We start from the raw sequence: 27,442 nt of genomic DNA, 5'->3' as shown, positions 1-27,442 counted from the left end.
AGGATGCTATGGAACCTGGTGCAAGCAAGGAACATGACCTATTGGACTACTTTGGGGGTACTAAAATATAATAGTTATCAGGGTTCAGTGGGCCCAATAGGGCTGAAACTGCTGCACCAACGGTGCCTGTTAAGCTGAGAGGGTACGCCCCGATAAGGAGCATGCTGCAACAGGGCACGTTATGAGGCCGCACAGGAGAGGCAAGTCAAGGGGTGCTTTGAAAATTAGATGACTAATAGTAGCAGCCAAGGTTCCCAGGTCCGCGTGGGGCCAACTGGTCCACCCCTACTTTTTCATTGTCCTCTGGAACTCGCCCTATTTTTAATAATGCATAGAAAACAAGCATTTGCAATGCAATTGGTCTCGCTCGCATTTGCGAGAGTTTAAGCTATTGGTTTTGTAAATGCTTTTTATGTATGTGTTTTAAAAACTGGCAAGCGGTGCGTAAACACGCACTTTGTACTTATAGTCCTTCCTTAGGAGAAGGAAGGTTGCCAGTAAATGAGACACAGTTACTGCCAGCCTTTTTTCTCGTAAGCAACAACTATAGGCACAAAGTCAGTGTTAAGGCACCGCTGGCTGGTTTTCAAAACACATAAATAAAAGGCCTTGTCATTTACAATGCCATTAGCTGAAACTCTTGCAAATGCGAGACCTGCTGCAGCTTGTACCAAGTAAACAAAACAATTGCCAATACTGCACAAATAGATCAACAAACTTACAATGCCCAATGATATGAAACAATTGAAGCATAACCACCATACACCGTGTGTTCAAAGTTAAATATTTTTATTTTTGTTCTTTTTGAGGATGTAGAAAATTTCACAAAATTTCATTTTTTATTTTTAAGAGGTTTTATTTTAATGTCAGGGAGGGGAGTAGTATCTAATTTAAAATTCGAAGAAATGTGAAACGCACAAGTGAGGACGAATGTCACATAAATGGGTAATACTTGTACACTCTCACTCTTCATTTATTCTGTGCCAAACTTTCATACCACAATTCAAACTCACAAACATCAGTGGACTAACAACACAAAATCAGAACATACAGTGTGCAGTGAACAAAAAAGGAAGAAGAAGATTCCTAATATCACTAGAGTTAGTACTTTTAGGCTGTTTTTTGGAAAAAATAGTATCCCAACCAAAAAACGAATGGCCAATTTATTCGAAGAATGGTGGGGCACTAATATTATATTAACATCACTATTGACTCTATGATGCAATGGGCCATCTAAACAATATATAGGTTATTCTATATACAACAACATTCATTTACAAAAGATTTGCCGCTGAACCATAAAAAACAAATCAGAAAACCACAACAGAACAGGTCGACGCATTTCGAAGCCCCTTCAATTTGGGGGTTCTCCTCAGGACCTAACGGGCATTAGTCCTTGTCTTCTAGGGAAAACTCATTTTCATTGTCGATAATAATGCTGGGAAGATTCTAAGCTTCGCGGTGGAACCGGTAGGAGTCGTGCACTGATGCTTATATATGTTCCTTTCAAATCACAATTAAGGTACCCTTCATGGTGGAATCGATGGGTGTCGTGCACTGATGCTTGTATTCGTCCTGTTTCAAACACAATTAAAATGCCCAGAACTCGGACTTAGTGGCTCCCCTCTCGCGTTCGGCGTGTCTGAATCAGCCGTCGCTGATTCATTCCACCATGAAGGGTACCAGATGTATCAAAGGGTTTTGCCCATTCGGTGCCTATAGGAAAATGTGTTCATACATAAGGCCCTAAGTGTGCACTTTTAAGTGGGTACTTCAGGCGGGAATCTCTTGTTTAGTGCCAACAAATAATATTCTGTTAGGAGTGCACCTACACTTTGCTGTGCACCATGCCTAGCCGCAGCAACAACACCTCTGGGGCATGGTTATATGCAGACAGGTATCCTAGAGACAGTCAACAGACAACAGGAATCCTCCTAGAAGAGCATCTGAAGTAATGGCCAGTAACTATTTCATTCTGAAAGAGGGGTGCTTTCATACCGCAGACCGCTCGTAGGTCGAGAGCAGAACAGAAACTGGCTTTTTACGTGTACATTAGAAGAACAATAAAGAATCACCAACAACCCCCCCCCCCCCCTCATCTTCCTCTTTCTTGCAAAGTTAATAGGGCAATGGCTACTTTTACCAAACACGGGTTGTCTCCGTTTCATAAAGTTTCTTATTTAGGAGTGCAGTGACAAAAATAAGTGAATATTTAATAGGAATCCGACCCAAGTAAATTAGATTTAATAGCCATGGCAAGGAACCTTTCATTGCAGACCTTTCAAGGCTGAATATTGAAAGCTTTTGGTAACACACCAGACTATGTCTCAGAGAGTATTGGACATTTTACAGAGATCAAAACCTCCATTAGCTGCAACTGAAGGAAATCCAAGCCTCGCATAAGCCCTTTCAAATGAAACCCTTTTATCTTGGCTGCCGACTCACACATTGGTGATAAGAAAAAGAAACTCTGAACCTTTTACATACGCAGTCTATCTTGGCTAAGGGCAATAAACGAGAAATACTAATCAAGAAATGTTTAACTGAACTGAAATACATTTTCTAACTCAAACAAATATACAAATATATTTTAGTAGCAAGTGCTGTATTCAGAATCTTTTTCCAATGAAACCAGTATTAAAATATATTTAAAAAGTATACGTTACGATCCCATTAATACTAATTATTTAGTTTAAACTCTCAGCCAGCATGTGGACAGGCAGAGGCTTGGAGACCAGGACATGCAAGGAAAAACGAAAATTAAAGAAGCGGCCCATGACGTGCATTCATTTTAATGGCGGCCACAACCGTTTCTTTAGATGCAGCTTGTTTAAAGAAAGGGGTGCGGCTGTCACTAAAGTGAAAGCGTGGAATGGGGTGCTTTTACAAAAAAAAAGCATTTGTTTCTCTTGTTGAAAAACAAATGATTTTTTATTTTTTTTTAAATCGCCCCATTCCACAATTTCACTTTAATAGCGGCCGCGCATCCTTGTTTAGATGAGACCAGTCAAAAGAAAGTGGCGGGCCATCATTAAAGTGAAAGCACGGAATGGGGCACTTGTTAAAAAAAAAGTAGTCCATAAATAAATACATAAAGACCTAGAGTGTAAGGAAACTGTAGTTGGCCGGTGCTCCTGGCTTACCAACAGAAGTGATGTATCTGGAAAATGAGCCAGGCCTGGGATACCCTTTTATAAAACACTGTCATGTGGTAATTTAGGCTAACTGATGCTATTCACTGAAATCAAAACGACAGCTATCAGAATGCATTTTGTTGTCAAATACAAGCCCACGGGTATAGTTGCCCTGAGTGACATGAAGTTGTCTGGCAACGTTATTGGTGTGATTTCTACGAGATCCGAGTCTCCCCAGACTGAACAGCAATATCGCATTAAAGATGTGGGATTAAAAGTTTCTTAGAAGGACAGCAGTGCTACACCATTGCACTAAAACACAAAATAGATCCAGCAACATTAATTTGTACACGATTCCTGTAGAAAAAAAAGAAACATGTTTGCATAGCAAGATCCAAATCAACATTCAAAGTCATCCATTACTGCTCTGGCCTCTGTCCCCACACAGGACCCTTTGAAGGGTGCAGGGCCGGCCTTAGGCATGTGCAAGCTGTGCACCTGCACAGGCCCACCAAACCCCAGGGGCCACCACGCCAATATATATCCTTAATATAAAAATCCTCTGAGGATGGATACATATTTGCGTGGCAGCCCCTGGCAGGGATTTGGCGGCCTCTGGCTCTGTTCCACTTCCAAACACCCTGACCCCCAACCCTCCCCCCCTCTTCACTGGCCTCCGCGCTCCGCCTCACCCGGACCCCCTCTTCCAGGGCCACCTACCTACACTCCCTGCCCAGGGCCGCCATGAGCCGAGAGCCGCCCCTGAAGGGTGCATGGTTCTTCAAAGCATTGAAACAGGGTTCGCAAGTTCACCAGGACCATGCATTATTAGGTTATCCAGTTCAGGTTTTTGGTCCAACATTCAAGGAATTGTAATCTTGTTTATCCCACAATAAAACATCCAAAGTCAGCCAATATTCCTCTGGTCACAATCTCCACACTGCCCCCTCTGAAGAGTGTCCTACAAGCTGCTGCATGGCTCTTCAATGCACCAAAACAAAGCTCGCAAGACACCATTAGTAGCTCATCCAGTCCAGGTTTTTGCTCTAACATTCTGGAACTAGTAGTCTTCTTTATCCCATAATAAATTGACGCCTATACTTCATAGATTGCAAACCAAACCCTTGAATGGATGAGTGTAGGAAGCTGGCTCTGTATATACCTTACGAAAGTAAGGTATAGTGCACACGGAGTCCAGTGGAACCCCAAAGGTAAGCAAAGGGAAAAGTGGATAAATCCTTACTTTTTATTTGTGGTAGTGAGGGCGAGAAGTACAGCTTTATCAGAGGGTAGTGTTAAGCATTTATTGTACACACTCAGGCAAGAAATGATGTCACACACTCAAAGACTGAACGCAGACCGATTTGTTAGTATAAAAATATTATTTAGTTGTATTTTATTTTCGAGAACCAAGCCAGGCCTGGTGCAGGTAAGTATAATAACACTTTGCAAGAAAGATGCAGTTAAATACAGTTTGAATGCAGTTGAATGCAATTGGAATGGGTATAGCTAAGTCAGATGTTTGTAAAACAATTGGAATTACTTTTCAGTTATTTTTTAGATTCCTTTTTAAGGTACTTTTTCTACTCATTGTGATATGCATAGATATTACACTGGGACGTGTCCCAGAGAAAAGGTAAGTAAATCAGTATTTGTACATTTGCAATTTCTTGGGGTTTCATACCAACCAACTCCACACTTAGAAGATTTTTCACAGAAAAGCAGTCAATGCAGTCCAATGGGGGAAAACAGAGTTATTGGTTTATCGGTAAGTACTAAGGTTTTGGAGTTGGTATTCTGGGGTTAGTACCAGGGTTCCCCCAGGGTCAAGGATGCACTCGCAAACCACCCTCAGCGGAACCAGGGCAGCCGGTTGCAGAGTACTGAGGCCCAGTGTTATCCAATGACGGATAGGGGGCCTCCGGTTGGTGGCTGATCATGAGTAGGCCACAAGGTTGTGGCAGAAAAGTGCCTGGTGTTAGGCTCAGGGCAAAGGGGCATCTGATTTTGCACACAAGTTGCACCCATAGTGGCACCGGGGCGGGCGAGTGTAGGGTGCTGTTTTGGCGTCAGGAGCCTTTTTGGTTCCAATGGGGATTCTCTGGTTGCAACAAACACTGCAGGCATGGGGACAAAGTTCTTCTGGAGGCAACAACCGGTTGGAGAGTAAGTTATGATGCCTTGGGATGCTGGGACACCGTCGGTTGGGTCACCCAAGGCCATGGGACCTCGGGTGCAGGGGTGTTTTTTGGCATCAGGTTGCTCTTACTGGCTCCGGTCGCGGTCGGGGGATCCTCCAGAAAGGGGTTGCAGGCATCGGTTGGAGACTTGAGGTAGGTCAGGGATCACCAGATCCCAGGTCAGGATTGCCGGGGAGACCTCCTTGTGGTGTTGGGCCACTCGAACTCGGCCGTGGGTGTCGGGTGCAGAGTGGTGCAGACTCGCAGATTAGGCCGGAGCCAGAGTCTGTGGGTGAGCAAATCTGGTGCTCAGAGGAGACAAATTCTGGTTTGGGAAGGCAGGGCAGGACCTCTGGGTTCTTGGGGGCTGCTGGCTGCAGGACTTTGCATCAGGATTTTGCTGTAGCAGGTCGAGTTTGGGACAGGCCGGTAGGGCTGGGGCCAAGTTAGATGGTGTCCTCCTCTTCTTCTTCAGCACGGCTCTTTGGTCCTTCTTTTTCTTGTTTCTTCTTGTCTGTAGAGGCTAGGTTCAGGGTTGCCCGTAAATACTACATTTAGGGGCGTACAGGTAGGTACAGGCCGGGACCAATGGGTCCCTACCTTGGGGTGGGTGCACACCCTATTATGCCACCCTTCAGTGGGAGGGGGGCATAAGCCTCACTCTGGTTGGCTAGGTCCCCCATCTACAAGATGGCGGAGACTGAGAGTTGTGCTTCACCTCGCCTCCCCAACCTGAGGGGCAAAGGTGGGCACACCTCTCCTCCTAACTTAGTTTTCCCGCTGATTCTTCCGTCCAAAGTGGTGGTCAGAACGAGTGGGGGCAGTTGCTGGGAGCAGCAAATGGCTGGGGTAGCTCACAAAGGCGGCAAGCATTTGAAGCTTCCCCTTCATGCACCCTGTCCATCCTGGGAGAGGAGGCTTGGCACCTTATCCTAGGATGTGCTTTGTTTCAGGACCCTGAGAGAGACAGCCTCTCGCCCCAGGGGTCCAGAAACAAGTCTGGTGGTGGCAGCTGGCGCGAGCAGCCACTCAGCCAGGACACTAGAGTTAGGTTGTTTTTCAGGGGCATCTCTAAGATGCCCTCTGAGTGCATTTTTGATTAAATCCCTCACTGGTATCAGTGTGGGTTTAATGTGCTGAGAAGTTTGATACGGTATAAGAACCACGACTCGGGACTTGACTTAGTCTAGAAGATGTAGAATCGCTGGCACCGGAAGGAAACACCCAAGGTGAGTGAGTAGGGACCCCATGGAGGACGGGTGCAGTGTGAGAACACAACCGCGTGCTCTGTACAATTCAATGGGAAAGTTGCGGTTGGAAAATCAGTGATTAAGGACCCTTCCCAGCAGATTACAAAGACTACCCTTGGAACTTAAGAGTTTGAAGAGCCACCCCACCCGTTGATACATTTGTACCAGAGTTACCTACCCCAGAGGAGCTGGAGGCATAGGCACAATGTCACGTCGGAAACCCTTGTCGTTCTCTATGGATGTCGACAAAGAAATGCTGCTGCTGAAAGTTCGAAAAGTGTCTGGTGGAATCCAAACATGGAATTTAGATCAGAAGAATCTGAAAGCAAAGGGGACAGAGTCTGTGTCACTTTGGAGTGACCAGGGGCTCAGTAGACGAATGCCCACTGATGTCGGGTGCTTCAGGTGTGATGATGGTGATCTTGACTCTTCAGCTGCAAGGACCCGGAGACATCTTGGATGACCAGGAGCTGGAGGCGAGCTGTCCCATGAAGGATGTCGAATGCCGGCGGGAGCACCAACAAGCCTTGACAGTGTCAAACAACGCAGATGGTCAAATTCTGTGTCGATATGGCCCAGCAAGGAACAGGAGACTCACCACAGCAAGGTGACTCAGGGCAGGCCTGGAGCAACCAGAGGAGCCCAAATAAAGCAAATTTGACCCTCAAGTGGACCCACAGGCCGAAGGCACATGAGTCACAATGGGACCTCAGGCGGTTTCAGAGGATACCAGCTAGCAGCGCACAGAGTGTGAGTATGCCGGGGTCCTCCTCTGAAAAGATGCACTAGGGTCAGGGCTACAACTTGCCCAATGCCCAATGCACAGAATTGTTGCACGACAACAAGCATTTGCATTTGCAGCTGCAAATGAAGGCAGATCACAGGGGTACGGGTATACGGTCCCCTCTAGGGATACCGCCGAGAGAGGGCAGCTCAACCTCGGAGACCTTCAGAAACCCACCTCCTGTGTTTCTGGAGCCTTTGGAGTCCGCAGGAGCTCAGGATCAGAAAACTGGTCAGATGTGTTATGGTGCCTGCGTTTGCAGGGGAGTGACTCCTTCACCCCAAGGGAGTTGTGGACCTCCAAGTTGTTGTCTTGGAGGTCCACAGGGTCCAGCACGGAGCCTTCATGGATCCCGGACAGTGTCGAGACTGGGGACAGCAAGGGAAGACAAATTCGAGCCCAAGGGAGGTCCAGCGAAGTACAGAGTGTCCAGACGGTCGAAGTGTAGCGGTATCTTCTTGAGAATCTTGTCCACGTAAAATCTAATGTCCTGTAGCCAGGTAACCCATTTTATACCCACGGGAAAGGGTTGGACAGACTCTAGGGACCCTCCTAGGGGAGGGACAGGACAGAGGGGTGGCTACACCCATGCCCTTTGGTCAGTTTCACACCAGAACAGGAGCAAATGGCTCCCAAAACTGGTCTGAGCTGGACTATGCACAGGGATTCCAAATGTGCCCCTCGTGCATACTTTCTGGCATGGAGACCGTGAAACCACCCAGCCACAATACACTAAATCCTGTCTGGGAGGTGGTCACACCTCCCATTGACAGGATACCTATTGTCCGACCTTCCTCTGCTCGAGCTTGGCTCAGCAGCAGGAGGGCAGACTCGTGTCTGTGGCTGGCAGCATCCATTTTGTGCTGTAAGGCTCGACAAAGTTGGTCCCGGTAGACTTAGGTCTTAGGAATCATACCTCAAACACCAGTTACTGGTATGGACGTGTGATTCCAAGGTGTTTGACACAAAACACAACATACTTCATTGCAGTCATTTTTGAGATAGCAATGGCCGTGAGGTTATAATGCTCCTCTACCTATATGTTTGGTCTCCGAAGACTACAGAGAGGCCATACTCATGCAGGTGCACCCTCTCAATTAAAACCCGGCACCCTGCCTTCAGGATTGTTAAGGCCTGCTAAAGGAGTGACTTATAGGGTTTTAAGTGTAGTGATATATATAGATATAGTGAACCTATATCTCTCGTAAGTCATGCAAGCACCAGCTTACACAGGCTGCAGTAGCAGACCTGAGATTCCATTTTGCATGGCTCATGGGAGACCTCTGGGGTACTTACGCCCAGGGTACATAGGTACCATATACTAGGACTGCCAAGGGTACTCCAGTATCCAATCTTGAGTTGTACCAAAGTACATACATCTAAATTTAAGGGAGAAAGCAGATAGGCTGGGGTCCTGAATAGCAGGATCCCAGCCAGATTAGTCAAAACAGTGGGTGCAAAAAGCAAAAAGTGGGGATAACCATAAGAAGCAGATCCTACTTTCCTACAGTCAGTGTTTAGGTTATTCCTCTGTTGAAATGCAGAGTGTATCCTGTGTGTGCGATCCACTCAGATTGGAGTTGGGGGAGGAGTTGGGAGTATCTGCAGGAAGAGTGACTGTATGTAATCCTCCAAGTCTGAGGCTTCTATTTCTTTTGGAATGTACCTTACACATATGTTTCTCCTGGATCCATATTATAAGTCCTCCATCTTATATGTCAATTCTTAATGGTGTGCCTTCAGCGATAGGTTCTCCTGGTCATGGGCAGTGGTTACGATACAGTTTTCTATCTTGTCCATGTGGTTTTCGACCTTAAAGCCTGGATGTCCACCTTGGTCGCTGGTCCCTGCAAGTCGCCATCTTGGGAGGTCAGAACGCCATTCAAAGGGCCTCTGCCTCAGTCTCCTACGTCTGCCCCCTCTCTGGCATCTGAGTCTGCGATTTTTATGCATAGAAGAGGTTCTGAATGACTTGTGCTTGGATGTGGCACTGGCCATGATTGCAGGATGGCAGGCCCAAAAAGCCCCTACAACTGCCAGCCACATATCAGACGGAGTGGGGCAAGGCGTCTAGAGTTGCCTTTGCGTCGGGTAAACTGCCTTCACGGCAGCGCCGCACACGCCGATTGACACAGCGTACGTGAGAACGGCTGAACCACACGGCCGACCGTGGTACAGATTAACTAAAGTGCCCTCCTGCAGCCCGCAGACGATCCTTGAGTGGCTCCAGAAGTTACCACAGCCGCCCTTTCGAGGATACTTGCTTAATTTAAGAGGATTCGCATCACTCGGATCTGACTCCAGCACTCCCCAACTCAGACAACCTAGTCCTGATGATGATCCGAACTAACCCGGATCGAAACGCCGTCGACCTAACAGCCTAAACAATAGGCGCACTCTTCCCTTGTGGCTCTACAATTAAATGAAATTACCTTTGCCTATTGTGATATCACACTGTCACATTCGCCTCTGAGCCACTCACTGTAAATTATTTGCACCTTATGCACAGTGCGCCACCAACGCTCTTCACCTTCACTTGCGTCGCCACTTGCACTTTGAACACTTTTATGCACCAAGTTTCACATGGTTGTCACCAATTCAATCTATGCAGTGCTGTTTTCAACTGTATACATCCGACCTTGGAACTAATGTTACAATATAAAGATGAATAACTATCTTTTATCTCACCAACGAGTATTCGCCTTCTTTCTTTCACAGTAATGCTATGTGCATGCTTATTTTAATTGTCTACCGACTCTTACCTCTCAGGACACTGTTTCTTTGTTGCATGATTGCAGGATGGCAGGCCCAAAAAGCTCCTACAACTGCCAGCCACATATCAGACGGAGTGGGGCAAGGAGTCTAGAGTTGCCTTTGCGTCGGGTAAACTGACTGAAGGAGTCACCCTAGCCGCTTATGCGGACGCCTGTAGCTGAGCACCTGGTATCAGTGAATTTCTCCCATCAAAAAGGCCGTGGTGCAGCGGGCAGCTGCGGTCCAGGCCCCAGGAGGACTCTGGGACAACGATAAAGTAAGGCTCCTGAGGATATCCAGGTCTGGAGGAGAGGGGCACCTCATCTGCAGAGTGGGCTCTGGCCCCCTCAGGTGTGCGGCAGAGCTCAGAGTGCCCCGCAAGCCCACTTTACTTCTTGTGGCGAAAGCCAATATAATGCTCTGGAGTTCAGTTCACCCACAAGTCCAGACTGCCTGATCCAGACCTTTTTTCAGGTTGAGGTGGATGCCTCAATGCGCCACATATGTCTCCAGGAGCCCGGGTCATAGCGCTGTAGGGGACAAGTCCCTACAAAAGTCCCGGCGCCCCAGCCCAAAGTTTCTTGCGGCGTGATCAGGCTTGTAGCATGGGTGCCATCTTGGATGGCGGCTCAGGTTCCATCTGCTGTGTAAGTTTGTCAGATATCACCATCCTGTTACATACAGACAGTCTGCTGATCCCGCAGCCGTCCTCTATGTGGGTTGTGCTCTCTGGCGCCCTGCACCCTCACCTGCTGTGCAGACATGGGATGGTGTTGCGGGAGCTCAACAGGCAGAGCTCAAGAAAGACATGTCTTATTGGTGCTTACCTGGCCACGCCCTCGAATTATGTTTTTTTACTTTGTTTTTTTTTGTTTAACAAAACATGTTTGTTAGATTTTAATGCTCTTCTCCTTGTGAACCAGAAGCTGTTCAATAGGTCTCCACAAGGTCGGACAAGGACAGTAAATAGGCCCTGACATCAAATAAAATATGGCCTAAATTAGCTAATCAGATAGCTAAAGAAACAAGCATTTAGAATGCAATGGTTTCGCCTTTGGAAAAGTTAGAGCTATTGGCATTGTAAATGACAAAATTTGTATTTATGTGTTGGTTTTGAAAACAGATAAATAAGTGGCATTGTCATTTACATTGCCATTAGCTTAATCTCTGCAGTCCCTAGCACTCCATAGCACTCCCTAGTCACTCTCCACTCCCTAGCACTCCCTAGTCACTCTGCACTCCCTTGCACTCCCTAGTCACTCTGCACTCCCTAGTCACTCTGCACTCCCTAGTCACTCTGCACTCCCTAGCACTCCCTAGTCACTCTGCACTCCCTAGCCACTCTGCACTCCCTAGCCACTCTGTACTCCCTAGCCACTCTGTACTCCCTAGCCACTTTGCACTCCCTAGCACTCCCTAGCCCTCCCTAGTCACTCTGCACTCCATAGCACTCCCTAGCCCTCCCTAGTCACTCTGCACTCCCTAGCCCTCCCTAGTCACTCTGCACTCCCTAGCCACTCTGCACTCCCTAGCCACTCTGCACTCCCTAGCCACTCTGTACTCCCTAGCCACTTTGCACTCCCTAGCCATCCCTAGCCCTCCCTAGCACTCTGCACTCCCTAGCACTCCCTAGCCACTCTGCACTCCCTAGCCAATCTGCACTCCCTAGCCACTCTTTTATTTAAACACTGCTTTGGTAAATTTAAATCAAGTCCAGAGTGTTAACTGAGCGATCAGACCAACTATGGTTAATGAGAAATCTTCAACCGAGAATCCCCATATAACTGTTTTATTTTTCTTGTTTCCCTTCGTAATTCGAGCAACATTGACCCCCAAACACTTTTGGACGAGTAAGTACACCCCGGTGAACAAATGAAACGCGTACCCACCCACCCCCACACACGCCAACCACCCTGCTACCATTATACGCGGGGGTCGGCGATAGTAAGCGCTTGGCTGTTGATTTGAATTGCTTTCCACATATTTTATACTAAAATCCCGTTGTTTGTCATGCATTTATTTGCCTCTAAAAACAGCTGCAAAATGTACATAATCTAGGCGGAAGGGCAGGGCGCAGACTTAGTTGATGCAGGTAAACAGTTGGGCGCACTTGCAAGTCCACGGGAGAGAGAGACTTCTTCAATAAATGTGTCTGCCCAACGTAAATACAATGCGCCATTAATCTCACTTTTCGCCCAGTTGCTTCCCATTGTTGACGAGAGTAAGTGACGCATTAGAATTGACTGTGGTAAGGGACAAAGTGCCCTCCCAGCTTTACCTAGGCGAGTGACCCGTCTGCAATGCATGCATTGTTTGCCCTTTGAACAAGCCCTTCCCCAGTCACAGCAGAGCGATCAAGACTGAATGGTCCCCCCCCCACCACACCCCCACCCCCACCTCAGAGACGGTGTTTAATGTCACCAGCCCCCAAAGCACCTCCGGACATAAATCAAACTCTCCATCTAGTGTGTCATGTCCTTTCTTCCCATGTGATTGGCAGAACCTCCCACTTATGTGTGTGCAAGCAGACCACAGGCCCTCCTCACGCGTTTCTGGGAAGCTAAACCTTCCTTCCCGAAAGTCCAGTCACCACAGATCAGAACAGTGACAGACACCATTTCGGAACTATTTGTATAGCGCCTTCCCACCTCTTGCGAAGCACTGCCCACTTACACTGTATGTATGTCATGCAAATAACTCTGAAATCCTGGCAAATACAGCCGATAAAACACTGGGTGTTGCTCATACTGCTATTATCGCCAGGAAACTACTCATCAGTTCCCCAGATTAAAATATACGGAGGATAAATACGGTTTTTACCAACATTCAAAATGCACACTGAGGTCAAGAGGGATGAATGAAGACGAGGAAGATGGGGCACTTTTTTACGCAGAAAAAGCAGCCCGGGCCTTCTTAAAAACAATCACAAACGCCCACCCACGGATTAGGACATCCAGACCTGCCAGCTTTGAGATCTGTTGCACCCTGTGAGGCTATGAAGCACAGCGGGACCTTGGAGGGGGCGGGGCACAGAACCCGTTGCTGTCTGAGCAGTCATAGGGGGGCCTTACTAGGGACTGGCCGGTCCCAGAGAGAGAAAGGCGGGGTCTCGAGTTCTTCAATGAGTGAGCAGGTATAAAGAAAGGGGTAGGGACTTGAACCCAATGCTGCCCGAGAAACCCCTCTGTACTCTCCTCTGTACTCTCCTAAAACATTAAGTCATCTGAATCCACATTCCATGACCAGGGCGTATTTATTATGTGATAAAGCGCTGACGTCCCCCAGCAAAAACAACCACAACTTAAGTTTGAAAGTTAAAAGACTGATGTGCACACCTCTCTCGAGCAAATCTACACTTACACATATTCAATATTTAATGTGGACACTGTATCAACAGGTCAAAGTGAGTTCATGACAGCAGGTCCTAACTGACTGCCCTTCCTCCTGGCCCACTCTCTCAGTGAAAGCTCCTGAATAACCTTACGAATTCAAATGAAGGAACTGATTTACAGCAACTGCATGCAGGGTGGAACACTTAACATGACCCTCGTGAACACCATCAACGTGAAGCACTATTGTTCAAAAATAATATCAATCGAAATAGTCACTGGATGAAATGCTAAGAAAATATGAAATTCTGCCTAGAGTCAGCACCATGAGGTGGTCTATTCTTGAAAAGTACTGTAATTATAGTTATTCCTTTACAATTTTGGCTGGCCCGATCTGCAAGACTGCTTATAAGTGGTCTTGCCAAAAATACTAATAATAGGCTCGTAATTATGAGAGTGCATAGGAATGGGTTTAGAGTGGACTCCATGTGGTCAGACTATGGATATGCAGCTTTAACAACCCATACATGTAGATAAGAACGATCACAAGAAACAATATGCATGCCGTATACCAAAAGCGCCGTGCATCTAGAAATCATAATTTTATTTTTACCTTCAGTATCATCTGCAATAGTAAATATGAAAAAAGAAAAAAAAATTGGTTCACAAAACGAGCCAAGTGCCAAGGTGTAAGTACATCATAAAAATCAACCATGCATCACAATCTGTCGCTACTAGCTTTACTGTAAAACAGCATTTAAATTATTGTTTCACTAGGTCATGTTAAAATATAAATATTTAGCAACGACACATCAGTCAGGAAATGTAAAATACGATCACGGCTTTGAAAAGAAAACTAATCAAATGTTGTTAAGGGACCAACATCATCTGTTGTTAGATAGACACCAAGGCACTTGGCTGGTATCAAGGCACTTGGCTGGTAAGTACATCATAAAAATCAACCATGCATCACAGCACCAGCAAGCAAATCATGCGGCGCTTCCGGTCCGTCGTCAGTGTTAATGGCGGAAGTGGTACATTCTGAAATTCATCTTTTGAAGCGAGAGTGAAATGGGCTTAAAGGGCGCAGATAAGTATTTAAAAGAAAGAGCCCGGCGGTAAACTGTACATGAGCTTTTTTTTATTTTATTGTATTTCATAAATATATCGCTTGTTTTGTTAACATTTATGAAGCACAACAAGAAAGTGGCCCTTGGTGAAACTGATTAATGATGCCTAAACTTCAAAAACACTCCATTCATACCGGTGTCAAAAATAAAGCAAGTCAGGTCCCGGGCCGGCAGCCAATCACAGCGTGGCCCGGGGAATGACGCCACAGGGGTGTCCCGGGCCGGCAGCCAATCACAGCGCTGCCCGGGGAATGACGTCACAGGGGTGTCCCGGGCCGGCAGCCAATCACAGCGCGGCCCGGGACACACGGCAACAAGGGGCGGGGCTTAAAAAAAGACCCAGAAACGCCCCTGAATCGCATCAAGGCGGGCCCTGAACTCAGTGACGCTCCTCTCCTCCAATGGCTGGCCAGCATTTACGAGGCCAGCCAATGGAGAAGAGGGGCGTGTTCAGGCCCCCATACTACTAACAAAAGATTTGGGCTCCGCCCACCCACTGCTTACGCAGTGGGACGGTAGCCGAAACCTAAAAAGGTCCACATTGGCAAATTGAGGCAATTCTAAACTTGAAAAGACACTGGGCCTGATTCACAGAGGTCCTCCACACTCATGGAGGAGGCCCTCTGTCGTGGTGAGGGTCTGCACCCATGTGTTAGGACATCTGCACTGCAGTTTCTGATTGCGGAGATCCACCAGAAGTGTGGGGTCCCTGCCTTGACTAGCGGGCCTTCGCCATGTGTGCAAAGGCCCTTTGCAAATCGGGCCCACGCTGTATGAGTGTTTTGCAAGGTATGGGACACTGCATGCATTTGTGCTTGCTGGAGGTGATGATTGTTTTAATAATAAAGAAATTAACAGTAAAAACCAGCCCAGCAGACCATAAACAGTCCCACAAACAAAGAAAATGGCTGGCACACTGACCCGTCAGATCATCCCATCGGGCACTGCCCGATTGGTTTTATAGGCCAATCTGACCCTGTGTTGCCGAGGGTGAAAGGTAAGTAGAATTTTTTTCAGTTCCTGTCAAGGCACAAGTCAGGGGGTACACGTGGTAGGTGGCATCCACCCACTATTTTCACACGTTTGACACTGTTCACCCTGCCAAGAAGTTGTGCCCCATTAAAGTAATCTGAATTCACTTTCAGCAGCACCTGCATGTTGTCAGCTTTCATTCTATGCAGCTGCATGCAGACAGAGAGGCAGCTTTCTTATTTTAAATTCCAGCTGGCTCAAAACAAAGGTCTCCTTTTGTTTGAATCTCCTGGCTGGGAGCTATCTGGAGCCTCACAAGAAAATGCAATGGAGGGCAAACAAACGCACACAGTTTAAAACTTCACAGATACTTAAGAGAGGCATGGTTTTGACTTTATTCAGCCCCTGTTTATAAGAGACTGGTATGCACTGTAAGAATGTCAGAAGTGTTGGCCCGCCCCACTATTTAGAGAAATAACAATTTAAATACCACTGTTTTGCTTTATTTCTTTTATAGTGCTACTCATGCCAATGCAGGGTGTCAGAGCGGTTTATATCGCACGCAAGCAATATACATTGACAGTAAATCATGTGTGTAAATCAAAAATCCAGGATGTTACATAAGACAGTGATGGTTACAAGTAGTAGGTGTCACATCTCCTTCATAGCATACAAATGCACTAACCGCCAGAGTTATCTTACCATTATTATTATTCCCTGAGATTTACTGGGCATACCCATCTCTGTAGAAGGTGTCTTAACCTCATGAAATATTTTAAAAAGCAGACTTTGCAACCAGTTAAGCACAACAGATTTACAGCCACATTTCTCCTTGCTGTCAATTTTCCATCACCACCGTCTTTTGTACCGTCATTTTTTTTTAAGCATAGTTGCCTCACCTTTTTTGCACAACCCTGATGCAAACCTCACTTGTTAAATCTTGTAATGCACTCAAATGTGCGCATGATAGAACTGCTAAACATATGTCTGAGGTGTTAACATCTGATGTCACTTCTTGTGATGCCACTTCCTGTGATGTAATTTCCTGTGATGCCACATGCAATATCACACAATGTGATGTCAAGCACCATGATGCCACTTGCCTACTGCCTAACTTGCTTAGCCCCCCGCTTTTTAGGTCGAGCCTAAAGACGGCATGCGCTGTTGCTTGACTTTTAGTAAGTGAGTTTTAAAAGTGCTTTTGCTGGCCTAATGCTTGCGTTCACGCAAGCGTGAACGTGCACAGCTGCCAGCTCTCTGCGCCTGAGGCACCATCTGGAGCGTGATTTCTTTCACTTTGGGCTCTGCTGCGCATGCAGCACTCACTCGAGTGTTTGCCCGCACGCGCGCGCACTCAATCACCCCTCCCACTTGTTTTTTTTCCTTTGATGACACACAATTAAATTAAGGACCTTAAACTGCAAAGAATAAGCTGTCCCATGAGCCGCAAATCGTCTCTGCCAGTATGTAAGTCTTAGCCCATGCGTGAACATAAAATGTTAGGACATGTTCCAGTGAAGTGAACTCGCCCAGGAATGCTCTGTTCGCCAAAAAGTGCCTGGTAAAGTTAAATAAGACTGTGAATCATTAAAAGGCTTTATTCGAATGCCCCGTGTAAATACACACTATAGAAATTGCCCACGTCTTGTGAATGAGCAGGAGAAACTAGCATGGTATTTAATCTCGTGCTACATGCAGTTAAAAGCACATTTAAAATTGATGGGTTGCTGTTGGTGCCCTAAACCATGCGTCCCCAAACTGGTTCCGCCCTCGCTCCTGATCCACTACGAAATACCGAAGCCCTTATTCACCAAAACATTTCACACTCTTTCGCAACACACCCCTTTTTGCAGTGCTGCATGTACATTAAAGCCGCTGTTGCTTCTGAAGAAAGTGGAACTGATTAGTTTGAGAAAAGACTTGGAAGGTGAGCAGCTGTTGCTACAGCAGCAATCTGCATCCCAGGGCAGAGTCTTGTTGCTTGCCTTGGTCTGCCCTCATCGGGGTACGTCATCTCCTTTCAGACGTTCGACAGAGGTTTCCAGTTTTGGCTTACATGCTGCATTATTATATATTATTATTTCCAAGCTTCCATCCTATTGCTGATACCATTCGTAAACTGCATTGGCTCCCTGTGGCAGAGCGGATCCAATTTAAGACACTCTGCCTTTCCTTTAAGATCTTGAAGCTCGCGACACCTCAGATGCTCTGTACATTGCTGACCCCGTATGTTCCTCCGCGAGCGGGCCGCTCCTTAGGGCAGCACATGGGAGCAGTTCCGCGGGTGAAGCGCTGTCGGGCGGGCGGTCGCTCCTTCCGCTATCTCGCAGCCAAACTGTGGAACTCATTGCCGGTCCAAATACGAGGTTTGGAGGATTTGCTGACTTTCAGGAAGGCCATCAAAACCCTCCTCTTTCCTTTAGGGTACGCTTCGGGCGGCTGTTATGCTGAGTTATGTTGAGCTTTCTCGCCGCGGCGGTTAGTTTCTTTGCTGTTGAGAGCACCGGGACGCCCCTTGGCTGGGGCAGCTGAGCGCTATATAAAACCCTATAACATAACATAACATAACATAACATGAGGCAACTACAAGAGAGCCATCACAGCCCACTTGGTGTGGTTCGAAAGGTTTCCTTGCATTCATTTACTGCCTCTCCCTCGTATTCTGGTGCCACATGGTCCTTTGTTATTCCTGCGCCTAAAGATGGGCCTAACTGTTGAGTGCCCAGTTGTGCCCATCTGCTCAGACATACTGCTACTTGTTGACTCGTTTAACAGAAAAGGACAGAGTCAGAGGTGGTTTCATTGATATAATAAAGGAGGCCACAGATTCTCAAGGCGCTTCTGCTGGCACACTCATGGCAGAATGTCTGTTGTTGGAGGGATATTTTTCATTCTCTGCATTGGGATGGTTTTCAATTACCAGCATTCCTTTCAAAGCCTTTTGAAACAGTTGACTTTACAGAGGCATTTAAAACACAATGACCAGAGCTCCGGACTTCAGTAGTAATTTTACGAGTTACAAGTTGGCTTTTCGTGCAGCGCAGAAATTTCCGCTACGTTTGCCTTCTAGTTAATTAAATCTGACTAGTAAAAGTTCTGCAAAGTTTATGGGTGCAAACGACCCGGTTTTGTCGCTCAACGTCATGAGAAGGTTATGGTTCCTATCATAAAACTAATCAGGCAGGCTCAGACCGAGGAAGAATATGGGCCTGGGCACCAAATTAAGAATACCACAATTTGCAAAGCAGGTAGGTAAAAAAAAAAAAACTGAAAAAGTGGGTTACATTTTCAAATGGCGGTAACTCCAAACTTACTACCACATAATTCATGGTCGGGGACTGGTGAATAGCTACACAGATTTGTTTGATGGAGATTGTTTGTGGGAATATTTTAGGGATATTCAACAGTGAAGTTCTTTGTTCTTGCCATTTCAAGAAGATAAAAACGTTAACCCTGCCTTGTTTTAATACTTTACATGCTTTCCTATGTCGACACTACCTTTGATATAAATAATTAACAGAATGTGTGGTCCCTTTGACGGAAGTGTGACCCTTCACTTCCACAGCAATAGTATTACACCAGGGATAGAAGAAAACATTTCAAAAGAGTAAGTTTCAATTATGCGTTTAGTGCATTTATTTACACATTTCCCATTACTGAATAAATAAATTAATTTTAGCAGTATAATGCGATATATAATTTGTTCTTAGAAAACAAAGTGCTCCTTAAAGGTGATAGCACAGTTAAATTGTCAAGCTCTGCAGAAAAGGCCATGTATATTTATTGGGTTCTTGTATTTTGAGGGCTCGCGGTCGGGCTGGCCTCCTAGGGGGGTTGTCTCGATGTACGGAGGGAAATGAAAAATAAATTTGAAGCAAAAAAGCATTTGGACCAAAAACCCTCGCCGTTATTTATTTTTTCGCTTCAAAATAAAGTGTGTTCTACACAGCAGCCCCACAGTGTCTGATTCTTTGTTTTTCAGGGTTTTGTTTGTGCAACTTTTATGGGCTCCCAGTGATTTCTGGGATATATTTGTACTCACTCAAGTTCGAGCTTGTTACATAACTAAGCTGATGGCAGCGCTTACTGGTGGGAGGGCAAGCCGTAACAAGCATTGGCATAGCCAATAGGTCTCGCCTTTGGGACCTTATAAGTGTTTAATGATGCAAGAGTTAATGTTGTTGCACCAAGGATATTTTACTGCATAACTAAGTACTTATAACTTGTCCGGAACATAGGATTGACAGGGAGGTGAAACTGACCAATAAGTAAGCTGTTTAGAGCTTATAAAATCAATGGTCGAATAGTTTGTAATGGTCGCCGGAGCTAAAGGACAATACACCTTACTGTTGTTGAAATGCTTAATTGTTGGTGAATTGTTGCTAATCACTCGAATAATGATATATAGGGTCAGGGCACAAGTCCTAAAAAAAAGTGTGGGACGCTGTCACCGGAAGTGACGTCACAGCAGGAAGTGATGTCACAAAAGGTGCTGAGCTCCTCGTCCCAGAGAGGCCAAAGGGTGAAGTCCAGCTGTTTGGCAGGGGGGACAGCGTCCCCCTGGTAAAATAAGTGGGGGGACGCCGTCCACCCGCGTGGTATCTCGACTCGAGCCCTGCTTTTAAGGTCCCAAACGCGAGACCTATTGGTTATGCCAATGCTTGTTATTTTTAGGACTTGTGCCATGTTCCTGGTAAAGGTTCGGTAAATGAAATGTGTAATATAAGTTCACCGCCCCGCTCCCCCCGCCCCCACACCTAAACGATATGACGTTCTCCAGATCCACATACTTGTCAGCGAGGCACCGACCGGACTCCGCGGACGTGTCCTGAACTGTGTAACTCTTCTTCTCGCGGCGTATCTCAGGTTTCACTTTCCTTCTTGTGGTTTTCCTCCTGTCAACCGGGCAGAGTTCAAGTCAGTGTCAGCTCTTCCTCTTTAAAACAAACACCCGTTGTTCTCCACGAACTTAACAGGCTTGAAAAGTTTGTTTACTCTCTCAATTGCGCTTTGTGTCGACCGCTTAGAACTATCCGAGTCAGCAGGGCGCATTGCCCATAGGGCTTTTTATAACGCATGACATAGCTCGTGAGAGGGGGCGTAACTATCAATAGCGCAGCAGGTGCAGTGACACCGAGGCCCAGCGGCAGTCTCTAGTACGGCTGTATTTTACTACTAAACTGTGGCTATGGGTCGGGGGTAATTCTCTTTTTTTGCATGAGGGCCCATGGAAACATTACTGCATGTAAGGAGTGCACCGGTGCCACCCGGACTCCAATCTCTTCCTCTCAGTACTACTCCCCCTTTTGATTTTGGTGTGCATTATAATTTTCAACAGAACAACGGCGACTGCGGCCCAACGAGGCGCGAAAAAAAGTACTTTTTATGGGGGCGACGATGACGAGGGTGACTGCTAGCTGGACTAGCGGAGGCGTGATACAATTTAAAGGCACAGATATGATTTGACACTGCAGAATACTGTGCCCTATCAAAAAGGAGGTCTTTCGCTTTCGGAAAGAGGCCAACACACTCTTTGTAGAGACTTGCACGTGTGCGCCTGCCTCGCTGGTGCCTGGGTAGGTTTTAGGGGCGATTTGGGCCAGTAGAGCAGCAAGGAGGCCATGGGTCCTGGTACAAGCAAGTGAGGGGCCCCTTTGACTGCTGTTTGGTTAGTTAATTCCACACCAACCTGAAAACCTACACTCTCCGTGCGCTTATCTTCAAGGTCAAGCTCTGGAGGGAGGGCGCCTGCTCTCGGAGGATGCCACGTCGCCGACAAACGTGAGGAAAACAAACACCACTGAGGACTGGCCCCTCCCGAACTGGCAAGCTACAGAGCAACAGAGCACAAGTCAGCGTCACTGATGCAAGCCCTTGATCCCGGCGGCATCAGGCACGCGAGGGCGGGCAGAGAGAGTGGCATCTGGCACAGCCAGTCTTCGGGAGCGTGGGGAGAGAGGTCACGCGGATGAGCAGACCTAAAGGCAGTCCGATCTATCATTAGCACTCCCGTAATGTATATGTATCACACAGACCTCAGCAAGGATCCATTGCTCCCTTCAACTTTCTTACACTTTAGTCATTGATTAGCGTAAACTGAGGAGAAAAGAGGCCGTTTGAAATGAATGAGTGGTTGTGCAATGTAACTAGTCCTCATGTAGAGCGTTCCATTTTTTGCACTTTTATATACCACGAACTCGACCCGTGGGCTCGGAGAGCTTCACATGAGCACCAGTTACAATACCTTCCGATCGTGTGCGGGCTATATAAAACTACAAAAAAGTGAAACATTGCTGGTCTGTGGAGAGCTGTGAAAGTGAAGAGATATTGATTTATTTAGGCATTTTTATACAGCGCCAACTTTACCCGAAGGTGTCAGAGTGCTTTACAACAGAACCTGTTATATTACATAATCAATCAATCAATCAATCAATCAATCAATCAATTAGTGAACTTGTAAAGCGCACTACTTACCCGTGAGGGTTTCAAGGCGCTGAGGGAGGGTGCTGCTACTGCTCGAAGAGCCAGGTTATGAGGAGCCTTCTGAAGTTGAGCAGGTCTTGGGTCTACCGCACAGATGGGTGGGGAGGGAGTTTCAGGTCTTGGCCGCGAGGAAGGAGAAGGATGTATGTTGGATGCGGGGACGGGGGCAAGGGCGAGGCTGGTGGAGCAGAGCTGGCGGGCGGGGGTGTAGAAGTTGAGTCTGATGTTCAGGTAGGCTGGTCCGGTGTTGTGGAGTGCTTTGTGTGCGTGGGTGAGGAGCTTGAAGGTGATCCTCTTGTTGACGGGGAGCAAGTGCAGGTCTCTGAGGTGGGGGTGATGTGGCTGCTGAGGGGGACGTTGAGGATCAGTCGGGCGGAGGCGTTTTGGATGCGTTGTAGGCGTTGCAGGTGTTTGGCCGGGATTCCGGCGTAGAGTGTGTTGCCGTAGTCCAGCCTGCTGCTGACGAGGGCTTGGGTCACCGTTCTTTTGGTTTCGGTCGGGATCCACTTGTAGATCCTGCGTAGCATGCGGAGGGTGTTGTAGCAGGAGGAAGAGACGGTGTTGGCCTGCTTTGTTATGGAGAGTGAGGAGTTGAGGATGAATCCTAGGTTGCGTGCGTGGTCCGTGGGTGTCGGTGCTGTTCCCAGTGTGGTCGGCCACCAGGAGTCGTCCCACGCAGAGGAGTTGGGGTGGAGGATGAGGACCTCCGTCTTGTCCGAGTTCAGCTTCAGGCGGCTGCTCCTTATCCAGTCAGCGACGGCTTTCATTCCCTCGTGGAGGTTGGTCTTGGCGGTGTGAGGGTCCTTGGTGAGGGAGAGGATGAGCTGGGTGTCGTCGGAGTAAGAGATGATGTTCAGGTCGTGCTGGCGGGCCACTTGTGCGAGGGGGCCATGTAGACGTTGAAAAGGGTCGGGCTGAGGGATGAGCCCATGGGTACGCCGCGGATGATGTCGGTGGCTTCGGATCGGAAGGGTGGGAGGCGAACTCGCTGGGTTCTGCCGGAGAGGAAGGACGTGGTCCAGTCCAGGGCTTTCTCCTGTATTCCGGCCTGACCTTCGCCGGGAAGGGGAGGAAGGAGATGGGCCGAAAGTTCTTGAGGTCTTTAGGGTTCGCCTTGGGCTTCTTGAGGAGGGCAATGATTTCGGTATGCTTCCAGCTTTACGGGAATGTTGCTATGTTGAAGGAGATGTTGATGACCTTCCGTAGTTGGGGTGTGATGGTTGTGTCCGCTTTGTTGAAAATGTGGTGTGGGCAGGAGTCTGACGGTGATCCTGAGTGGATGGAGTTCATGACCTTGCGTGTCTCGTCGTCATTTACGTGGGACCAAGAGGTCAGCTGGGTGGTGCAGGTGGTGTTCGGGGTGGGGTCTGTAGCGGTCCGAGTGGATGGGACGTTGAAGCTGTCGTGAATGTCGGTGATCTTGCGATGGAAGAAGGTGGCCAGTGAGTCTCATAGATCTTGCGAGGGTAGGACGTCGTTGGTGTTGGCGCTAGGGTTGGAGAGTTCCTTCACTATAATGAAAAGTTCTTTGCTGTTGTGTGCGTTGTTGTCCAGGCGGGCTTTGAAGGAGGATCTCTTTGGTCATTCTGATGAGGCGGTGATGTCTGCGGATGGCGTCCTTGTGGGCTGTCTGGTGTGTGGTCGTGGATCCATTTCTTCTCCATCTTCCGGCATGTACGTTTGGAGGTCTGGAGTTCTTCGGTGAACCATGCGGCTTTCTTGCTGGAGTGGTTGGTGGATGGTTTCTTGAGCGGGGCGAGGGTGTTGGCGCAGTCATTGATCCACTGTCCAAAGTTTCGGGCGGCGGCGCCTGTGTCGGTGGGGGTCAGTGGGCGGGTTCTGGACGAGGGTGGAGGTCAGCTGGTCTTCGGTGACTTTGCTCCAGCAGCGGCGGGGGAGCTGTTGAGTGTGTGGTGCAAGGTTGGTGGTGTGGTTGAAGGCGATGTGGGTGCTTGTGGAGAAGATGGGTTGAGCGTGTGGCCGGCGGCGTTGGTGGGTTCGGTGACGAGTTGTCGGAGGCCGAGGTTGGCGAGGTTGTCAATCAAGGTGGCGGAGTTGGTGTCATTGTTGTTCTCAAGGTGGAAGTTCAGGTCTCCGAGGAGGATGTAGTCCGTAGAGGCGAGTGTGTGGGTGCTGGCGAGGTCGCGATGGAGTTGCTGAAGGGGGCCCGGGTTCCGGGGGGTCTGTAAACGAGTGTTCCTCTGAGGGTGGTGTTTGGGTCGGTGTGGATCCGGAAGTGAAGGTGTTCAGCGGTGTTGAGGCAGTCGACTGCAAGAGTGTGGACCTGGAGGGTGGACTTGTGGACAATGGTTATTCCTCCTCCAAATCCGTTGGCGCGGTCTCTGTGGGAGATCTTGTAGCCGTCCGGGATGGCTATGGCGATGTCAGGTGCAGAGGAGTCGTTCCACCAGGTCTCGGTCAGGAAGGCAATGCCTGGGGCGGAGGTGTCGAGTAGGTCCCAGAGCTCGACGGCGTGTTTGCGTGCGGAGCGGGTATTGAGGAGTATGCAGCAGAGGTGGTTGGGTCCGGTCCTTGAAGGTTTGGTGGTTCTGTCGCAGGTGAAGTTGCAGAGGTGGCAGGAGAAGGGTCCGTGGGTGCGTTTTGGGGCAGCCTCGAAGCAGCGGTGGTCTCGGCAGGTGGGTGTTGGCGTCGTATCGGAATCTGGTGTCTTGGCGTGCTCGGGGTCCAGGGGTTCTGGCACTGGGCACGGTCCAGGAGCGGCCTTTGGTGTGTCCGCTGCGTGTCCGGGCGGCAGTCGCCATTTAAGGCGGGGAGGGAGGGAGGAGCAGCTGGAAGGCGGGAGCGGGGTGGTGAGGGGGCGCGGCCCCAGGGGGCACAACGGCTGTCCTGGGCACAGAGGAGGCAAGCACGCGCTAGAAGCGGCAGCAGTGGAGCGAGCAGGCCCAGGTTGCGCTGCTCGGCAGTAGGGAGGTGACCTGGCCTGAGCAGGGTCAGGTGTCACTCCTACTGCCGGGCGGCGGCCGCCATTTAAGGCGGGGAGGGAGGTAGGAGCAACTGGGAGGCGGGAGCAGGGTTGCGAGGAGGCGTGGCCGCAGGCGGCAGCGGCGGGAACGACTTGCAGAAGAAAGAAAATGTGGGGGTGGGGGGGAGCGGACTGGGCAGACAGAGACTACAGTGCTAGTGGGCACACAAAGATTACAACAGCAGAAAAATGAAGCAGGTTTTAAAAAGCGAACCAAAATGCACAACGGCTGTCCGGGGCACAGAGGAGGCGAGCACGCGCTAGGAGCGGAAGCAGTGGAGCAAGCAGGCACAGGTGGTGCTGCTCGGCAGTAGGGAGGCGACCTGGCCTGAGCAGGGTCAGGGGTCACATAAGGACTTCAGAGTACATGAATAACATAAAAGATGCAAACAAATGAACTCTAAACTCACATAAGAATGGTAGCAAGTACAAAAATCTACTACAGATAATAGTGGTTATATATATATATCCAGTTTCACGTACACAAAGTACCACGCACTCCGCACAGGCAATGATGATTAGTACTCCGTCTGTGTGCTCATATACAGGGTTTATTAGTAAAAACCATAAGCCATCAGAAAAACCCTACGCGTTTCGGCGGGTAACCGCCTTGCTCACGGGTAAAGTGTTGTTATGTGACCATTGGTTATATTTAGTGCACGTGATTACACATCTAAACAAACAACACAGAAAAGAGACTAAAATAATTATTAGGGTCGGCCATCTTCAAACGGGTTGTGTTAACTTCAATACAACGAAAATGCTGTCATCAATTGTTGATTTGGACAAAGAGCAGATTCAATGTTCGAATTTGGTAACAGGGTATTGTAGTATTCTTAACACGCATGCATGTAAATATAAATGTAACTATCTTGGGTACACTTCGATACTTATACTGCAACATAAGGTCAAATCAATTCATCAGATTAAATTAAATTACATTAAACCTGAATACATAATACATTTGTTGCTAAACCAAATTATCCAAGATTTGTCATCAAGTCTGTGGGCTAAAGGAAATTGAATTATATTAACCTTAGCGATTCAGGTACCCGCATTATGCGTGTGTGATATACTGAATCCCCCGTGTTCATCTCAAAAGGCCAATCGACGTTGCATATACCATTCTGTTGCTCTATGAACCACAGTTTCTGACAGGTATTGCCGAGCCTCATTGTCGAGGGCTTGGAATGTAACAATAATATGGGTCCCACACGTATCAACAAAGGGATGGAGCCTTAACACTAAATATTTTGCCAAGTGGCAGTGTATCACAATAGGAAGAAAGGTAAATTAGTATAAACAATCAAGATGGAATTTGACATAGTCTCATCCACAATATCCTGGACTGGCGGAATAAGGCAGTTATTCTGACCAAAGGACAGATGCCCCAACATTCAATTTACTAATGCTCTTGCCCAGTGGCATCTCCAAGGATGGGAAAACAGTCCTTAATAATTAGTGTGGAATTCATCACAAAACATAAACAAAAACCAACACAGTCAGTACCCAAGTGGGTTAAATAATGGTTTTTCTCAACTGCCATAGTTCTTATACTCCAACCCAGGTAGTTAATTACACAGTCCATATAATTAATTCTTCCATTTTCTTATTTGTTAAGATGTGCTCCTTGTTCAATATCCAAATCCATATGATAAGAGATATCCCAATCTAAAAAGAAGAAAATGCCCCTGGCTCATTATAAATCAGAAAAAGGTTACATCTCCAACCCTAAGAGTAGATGCGACTCCTATCTTTTGTTACATTAAAAACAAGTGCATTTAAGTAAAGGTGAAAAACATTGCGGAAGACATATTGACTCAGTATCATTCATGCTTATCTCAAAACAGAACAAAGCAGTCCAAAACAGTCAAGGATCGAAATTGGGAGCCCATAAGGGGAATTACTAGCAGTTGTACACCATAGCTTCCCAGATTGACATGGAATTTAGCTGATAGGGAAAATTAGTATCCCAAAAACCATGCCATTTCCTCCTCAGAATTCAACCCTTTGGGGATCTTGGAATCTAAATTCAGGATATACTGAGATTCCAATTGTCTTAGTTTGCGAATTCTATCGCCTCCTCTGTTGCTTAGCTGGTATTCTGTCTACAACAAAGAAGCGTAGCAGGTCACGGTTACTATGATGGAATTCCTCGAAATGTCGGGCAAGGGGTGAATGTTTGTCTTTATTTTGGATCGCTCTCATGTGTTCTAGCACCCGTTTCTTGGCAGCAAACATGGTGCTGGCCACATATTTTTTTTTTTTGATGACAGCATTTTCGTTGTATTGAAGTTAACACAACCCGTTTGAAGATGGCCGACCCTAATAATTATGTTAGTCTCTTTTCTGTGTTGTTTGTTTAGATGTGTAATCACGTGCACTAAATATAACCAATGGTCACACAACAACACTTTACCCGTGAGCAAGGCGGTTACCCGCC

The 27,442-nt window shown here is 47.5% G+C and overlaps 1 protein-coding gene across 5 annotated transcripts in view; it reads right to left on the bottom strand.

The window, feature by feature from the left end:
* Positions 1 to 27,442, bottom strand: part of LOC147691762 (phospholipase A and acyltransferase 3-like) — a 154,201-nt gene that overhangs the window by 57,875 nt on the left and 68,884 nt on the right. Inside the window, exon 1 of one of the 5 annotated variants that reach the window (XM_086938053.1) lies at positions 21,223 to 21,401. The exons of 1 other annotated variant lie outside the window; for it this stretch is intronic. The gene's annotated coding sequence lies outside the window, so the exon portion shown is untranslated. Of the gene's footprint in view, positions 1 to 20,323; positions 20,824 to 21,082; positions 21,402 to 27,442 lie in introns of those variants that run through there. 3 more of the 5 variants (XM_086938057.1, XM_086938055.1, XM_086938054.1) reach the window with 3 other exon arrangements.

Source organism: Lissotriton vulgaris, chromosome 9 (genome assembly GCF_964263255.1).
Source record: "Lissotriton vulgaris chromosome 9, aLisVul1.2, whole genome shotgun sequence".
NCBI classification, from domain to species: domain Eukaryota; kingdom Metazoa; phylum Chordata; class Amphibia; order Caudata; family Salamandridae; genus Lissotriton; species Lissotriton vulgaris.
Note: the sequence above shows the minus strand (reverse complement) of the source record. Positions and strands in the feature narration are given on the sequence as shown.